The sequence below is a fragment of the Moschus berezovskii genome, chromosome 1, assembly GCF_049115385.1.
Source record: "Moschus berezovskii isolate FMDL1 chromosome 1, NW_MosBer_1.0, whole genome shotgun sequence".
Taxonomy (NCBI): domain Eukaryota; kingdom Metazoa; phylum Chordata; class Mammalia; order Artiodactyla; family Moschidae; genus Moschus; species Moschus berezovskii.
The window spans coordinates 28,961,942-28,969,231 of NC_142460.1; positions in this window are offsets into that span (position 1 = coordinate 28,961,942).

Genomic DNA, 7,290 nt, shown 5'->3' on the forward strand with positions numbered 1-7,290 from the left:
ATCTTCCCCAACCTGAATAGCACACTGATCCTTGAACTTTTCACCTTTGGCTTTTTCCTTCATTTCTTCAATCAAGAAAACCAAGGCACTTTCTGCCAACAAACCTCTGTAAGCAAGAAAGATCAACATGAAACTTCTAGTGGATTTTTCTTGTATTCCCCAGTGAAGAACATCCCAGGAGGGATTTGTCTATTGTGGAGAACACGAAAACACTCCTATGTTTGCATGGATGCACTGACCCCAAACCAACAGCTAGCTCCCTGTAAGACGCCACACACATTATGTGTGTAATAACACACACACACACACACACGGCGAAACAAAGCTGGAGAGGTAAGCTGACAAGAACCTATGAGCTAGAAATGGAATTCCTTCAGGTTGAAAGAGTCACTGTATCTAAGCATTATGAAAATTACTGAAACAAACCAGAGACTAGAGTTTGGAATCATCTTGAAATAAACGTCCAAACTGAACATGTTCTCTCCACTATATATGTATGTTATAATGCATAATGTAATGTACACATTTATATGTATATATAACATACATACATATACTCTCCATTGTGTATGCATATAGATTTTTATTATAAAGGAGTGGTACTAACTAAAAAGGAGCTAAACCTCTTATTAAGTAGAGCATATGCATGGGCCTGGGCTTCTCAGGTGGTAAAGAACCTGTCTGCCAACACAGGAGTCATAAGAGATGTGGGTTCAATCCCTGGGTCGGGAAGATCCCCCGGAGAAGGGAAGGGTACCCACTCCAGTATTCTTGCTTAGAAAATTCCATGGACAGAGCAGCCTGGCAACTTCAGTCCATGAGGTCGCAGAGTTGGACACGACTGAAGTGATTTAACACACACACATGCGTGGGCATGTGATGTAAATTTAGGTGATTAATATAAGCCCTGATGAGAAGGTGCTGAGAGCTCTTAAAACAGAAACAACAAGCCAAGATTCTGAGCTCCGGGCTAAAACAGTAGCATTTGGCATCACAGAGCCCAGCGCTAACGAGAAGGTAGAATCCAGCTAAAAGCACGCAGGGTCAGAGAGTGAGTCCTCCATGCGCACCTGTTAGGAACCGATCCGTCTCCAGAATTTGGTGTTATCTTTTCTGAGGAAGTAAAGTGAAAATCTAATGTGATAAGAAAGAAAAGAATAATAACACAGAGTGCGGTAAGTCAGAAAGAGAAATACTGTATATTAACAAACAAATATTGTATTTTGACATTTATGTGTGGACTCGAGAGAAATGGTAAAGATGAAACCATTTCCAGGGCAGGAATGGAAATGCAGACGTAGAGAAAAGACGTGCGGAGGTGGTGGGGGGAGGGGTGAACTGGGAGGTTGGGCTTGACACACACACACTTCCATGCGTGAAACCGATAGCCTGTGGGAACCTGCTGTATAGCACAGGGAGCTCGGCTCCTTGCTCTGTGATGAGCTGGAGGGATGGGATGACGGAGGGCAGTGGGAGGAAGAGCCAAGACGGAGGGGATATATGTAAACATAGAGCTGATTCGCTTTGTTGTACAGCAGAAACTAACATAAAATTGTAAAGCAGCCATACCCCAAAAAACTTTTTTAAAAAATAAGTTTTAGCATAAATTAAAAAAAAATACAAACAATAGTACCATCAGCCAAGATACATTATTTTAAATTTGAAATGGCACGATATTCCTGATTTTTATAATTGTGCTATGAATGCATGGAGGGCTCCCCCAGTGGCTCAGCGGTAAGAAATCTGCCTGCAATGAAGAAGATGCGTGTTCGATCCCAGGCTCAGTAAGATCCCTGGAGGAGGGCGTGGCTACCCACTCCAGTATTCTTGCTGGGAGAAGCCCATGGACAGAGGAGCCTGGGAAGCTGCAGTCCATGGGGTCACAAAGAGTTGGACACGACTAAAGTGACTGAGCAGAGGATTCATGTAAGATGTTAACTTTAGGGGAAGATGAATGAAGGGTATTTGGAGTGTGCTTTTCTATTCTAGGATCTTTCTATAAATCCAAAATTATTTCAAGGTAAAAGATTTAAAAACAGTATTATATGGTACAAGATTTTTAAAAGAAGTTAGCACAGATCGTTCAAAGTCCAGAGTCTTTATGAGCTTGTCTCTTTTTTGGATGATAATCACAATAATTCTTGTGGCCACTATTTACACAAAGATAAATAATCTCGTGGGGACTCAATAGCTATTGCCAGTGAAAACCTCAACATGTCCCAACTTGAATCAATTCAGACTGAAAACACCCAAAACATGAAGTTAGAAATAGTAATTGATGAAGAACAATGAGACTTACCATATAACCCAGACACTGAGAACAAAGTTAGTTTCACTGTTGGTGTGTGTTTTATGTATTAGCAGCTTCTCAGGGGAAATAAATTCAGCAAAAAGGAAAGGCAATAGATATCTTTCATCCCCTATACTTTTGACACCTAAAAAAAGTCGATGGCCATCTTGATTCTACAAGAACGAAGTCACCCACCACTGGAGTCAAGTCACTGACCTTCAAAACACCCTGAAAGGAGCTCGGGAGTGAGGCAGGCTGTGCTCTGGGAAAACTGGCAGGACAGGCCTTCAGAGAGTTAGATATTTTCAAGAGAAAAAATTATGAGAGCCTCAAGTCTTGCATCTTCCCATACTTAGAAAAACACTAGAACTGCTAACTAAGATGTCTGCTCCTCATGGCTAGCAGCTGTCTTCTCTCAAGTTGTGTGCTTGGTTGCAACGTACCCTCTTCACTGAAATCGTGTCCAATGACCTTCTCCCCTTACTGCTTTGGAACAGTTTTTCAACATCGAGGCTGTCTCCTGGGCCATAGTCCCGTAAGATACTGAATAAACTCAACTCAAAGTTTTTACATTATGCCTTTTTTTAAAAGTCCACACTTGTAATATGCTTCTGACCAGTTTGCTCTTTTTATTATTTTTGAATCTATAATTAATAGATTTATTAGAACAAGAAGTGGACAGATACAACTGGGTTCCATTTGCTCATTCCAGATAATTTCAAAGAGCCTCTGAGCCATCTTCTGAAATACTAGCGTTTATGTCTGATTTATAATGTCAGAAACCCACGCCTTTGTTTTCCTTGAGTCATCTCGCTGAATCAATGGGCATAGCCCAGTGTTGTCCATGCCTTGCTCAGTTGTGTGCAAGTCTTTGTGACCCCATGGACTGTAGCCCACCAGGCTCCTCTGTCCATGGGATCTCCCAGGCAAGAATCCTGGAGTGGGTTGCCATTTCCTCCTCCAGGGGATCTTCCAGACCCATGGATCGAACCGGCGTCTTCCGTGTTTCCTGCAGTGGCAGGCAGATTCTTTACCACTGAGCCACCTGGGAAACCTCAGTCTGGCATATTAAACTGGGTTTAATTCTATTCTAATACACAAAGGCATGCTTTTTAGCAGAAACAATTACTAATTGCACTGAGAAAACACTGACTTCACCCAAAAGAAGAAAAAGCATCGCTTAATTATTTAGCTTTCAGGAGTGCCACGTTTAGAACGTTTATCTTTGGGGTACTAAATATGTCATTTTTAGCATAAGAAATGAGGGCAGGCAACATTCAGATGAAAAACATAATTAAGAAACACACTTGGTTGCTGAGTTGTTTTGTCACGAAATTAGGCATTCAGATTTCCATACTCAGGAAAAATAAATTTATTTTACCACTAAATCAAATTTATTCACCACTAAAAAGTCATTTACATTTTAAAGGGATGTAAAGAAAGACTGGTGATCCAGAAAGACTATGTGACTTCATCCTGAGTCAGGTTCCCTTGATTAGAAAACAAGTCAACCCAGGTGTGTAGGGGCGGTGGAAAGGGTGAAGATCATCATAGACCAAGCTATCGGATTTTTAACTACTCCACATCCCTTTTTACTGCACCAATTGCAAGCAAGTATCTTGTCATGCTCAACAAAAATTGACATTGAAAAAAGCTAACCACCTCAATCTCCATTTCTCAGTGAGGTCATTGACATAAAAGCTACTGCTACTTTCGTAGAGTTTTGAACAGAATAAAGCTTTAAGAAGTTTCGACTAAGTATGTCTTTGAGACCTAGAATAAACAGTGGTGGTCACAAAATTTTTTTAAAAACTTAGAAGAAAAGAAGGACTTGCCTCTTGAGAAACCTGTATACAGGTCAGGAAGCAACATTTAGAACTGGACATGGAACAACAGACTGGTTCCAAATAGGAAAAGGAGTACATCAAGGCTGTATATTGTCACCCTGTTTATTTAACTTATATGCAGAGTGCATCATGAGGAACGCCGGGCTGGAGGAAGCACAAGCTGGAATCAAGATTGCCAGGAGAAATATCAATAACCTCAGATATGCTAGGGCAGAAAGTGAAGAAGAACTAAAGAGACTCTTGATGAAAGTGAAAGATGAGAGTGAAGAAGTTGACTTAAAGCTCAACACTCAGAAAACTAAGATCATGGCAACTGGTCCCATCACTTCATGGCAAATAGATAGGGAAACAGTGGCTGACTTTATTTTTCTGGGCTCCAAAATCACTGCGGATGGTGATTGCAACCATGAAATTAAAAGACACTTGCTCCTTGGAAGGAAAGTTATGACCAACCTAGACAGCATATTAAAAAGCTGAGACATTACTTTGCCAACAAAGGTCTGTCTAGTCAAAGCTATTGTTTTTCCAGTGGTCATGTATGGATGTGAGTGTTGGACTATAAAGAAAACTGAGCACCGAAGGATTGATGCTTTTGAACTGTGGTGTTGGAGAAGACTCTTGATGAGAATCCCTTGGACTGCAAGGAGATCCAATCAGTCCACCCTAAAGGAGATTGGTCCTGGGTGTTCACTGGAAGGACTGATGTTGAAGCTGAAACTCCAATACTTTGGCCACCTCATGTGAAGAGCTGACTCATTTGAAAAGACCTTGATGTTGGGAAAGATTGAGGGCAGGAGGAGGAGAAGGGGATGACAGAGGATGAGATGGTTGGATGGCATCACTGACTCAATGGACATGGGTTTGGGTGGACTCCGGGAGTTGGTGATGGACAGGGAGGCCTGGCGTGCTGTAGCTCATGAGGTTGCAGAGTCGGACACAACTGAATGACTGAACTGAACTGAACTGAAAAGAGGAAAGGAAGATGTTTCCTGATGTGTGTGTGTTCATCCATCTCTCTTTGTGACCCTATTGATTGTAACCTGCCAGGCTCCTCTGTTCATAGAAATTCTGCAGGCAAGAATACTGGAGTGGCTGGCCATGCTCTCCTCCAGGGGATCTTCCCAACTCAGGGATCAATACTGCATCTCTTATGTCTCCTGCATTGACAGATGATTTCTTTACCACTAGAGCCACCTGGGAAGCCCTCCTGATGTATATATATACTGTAAATTATAACTTTTTCCCACTCGAGTAAGGAAAGAAAGGGACCAGTCCAACTAAGCCTGGAATTTTATTACTTTTATAAAAATTGTCACCTTAATTCATGATCCTTACAACCAAAACCAAGTCCTTTCGTGTTATTTTTTAAAAACTCCCCAGCAGTCAATCCCTGACATTCCTCATTAGACTTATCAACTCTTGTTTCTGGAGTCCAGTTTATTTGGCTTGGAAGGATCAGTCAACTCTTCAGAGATTCCCAATAGGCCCAGTGCCAAACTCTTTTGTTTGATCTAATTGTGATGAGTTAATGGCTTCACAAAAATTTATTTTGATCCAAATCTTCCCAGGCACACAGACTTTTAAAAGAAATAATATTTTCATACTTAGAGAAGAATAACAACCGAGCTTTAAAAATATTTGATTTCCTTCCTTCTCATCCTAGCTAAAAGCTTTCTTCATTCTCCATAGAGGTTTTAAAGGATATAAACAAGTATAAATCACCTGCCTGACTAACCTGAACCTTCACACACTTAGTGGACTAGAAGTGATGGGCATTTCTGATTTATAGTCTACATTTCCCTTGAAGTGGTTAGTGAGTAATGAGCCGGCTAAAGAGAATCAGAAAGTCCAAATGCAATCCCTGCCGGGTGACCTTGATTATTGCTGCTGTTCAGGCATGTCCGACTCTTTGTGACCCCGTGGACTGCAGCATGTCAGGGTTCCCTGTCCTTCACCATCTCCTGGAGTTCGCTCAAACTCATGTCCATTGAGCTGGTGATGCCATCCAACCGTCTCATCTCTATTGTCCCCTTCTCCTCCTGTCTTCAGTCTTTCCCAGCATCAGGGTCTGTACCAATGAGTCAGTTCTTCGCATCAGGTGGCCAAAGTTTTGGAGTTTCAGCTTCAGCATCAGTCCTTCCAGTGAATTTTCAGGACTGATTTCCTTTAGGATGGACTGGTTGGATCTCCTTGCAGTCCAAGGCACTCTCAAGAGTCTTCTCCAACACCATACTTCAAAATCATCAATTCTTCAGCACTCAGTTTTCTTTATAGTCCAACTCTCACATCCATACATGACTATTGGAAAAATAATAGCTTTGACTAGATGGACGTTTGTTGGCAAAGTAGCATCTCTGTTTTTTAATACACTGTCTAGGTTTGCCATAGTTTTACTTCCAAGGAGCAAGAATCTTTTGATTTCACAGCTGTAGGCACCATCTGCAGTGATTTTGAAGTCCAAGAAAATAAAGTCTGTCACTGTGTCCATTAAGACCTTGATTAAACCCTCCCTTTTGGTTGAAGGTTCAGTATCTCTCAAGCAGGGGAACTACATTCCCAGGACTTTTCTGAGAAAGAAGCCGAGAGCTGACAGGGGCAGAAGTATAGACAGAAAGTTCATCAAAAAGAGTTGCCTGCTCATAAATGAAAAAGCCAGCTTAAAACTCAATATTATAAAAACTAGGATCATGGCACCCAGTCCCATCCCTTCATGGCAAATAGAAGGGGAAAAGGTGGAAGCAGTGACGGATTTCCTCTTCTTGGGCTCTCAAATCACTGCGGATGGTGAGTGCAGCGTTGAAATTAGAAGATGATTGCTTCTTGGCAGGAAAGATATGACAAACCTAGACAGTGTGTTAAAAAGCAAAGACATCACTTTGTCGACAAAGGTCTGTATAGTCAAAGCTATGGTTTTTCCAGTAGTCGTGTACGGACGGGACAGATGGAGCATAAAGAAGGCTGAGCACTGAAGGACTGATGCTTTCGAAATGTGGTGCTGGAAAAGACTCTCGAGAGTCACTTGGATAGCAAGGAGATCAAACCAGTCAATCCTAAAGGAAATCAATTCTGAATAGTCATTGGAAGGTTTGATGCTGAAGCTGAAGCTCCAATACTTTGGCCACCTGATGCGAAGAGCTGACTCACTGGAAAAGA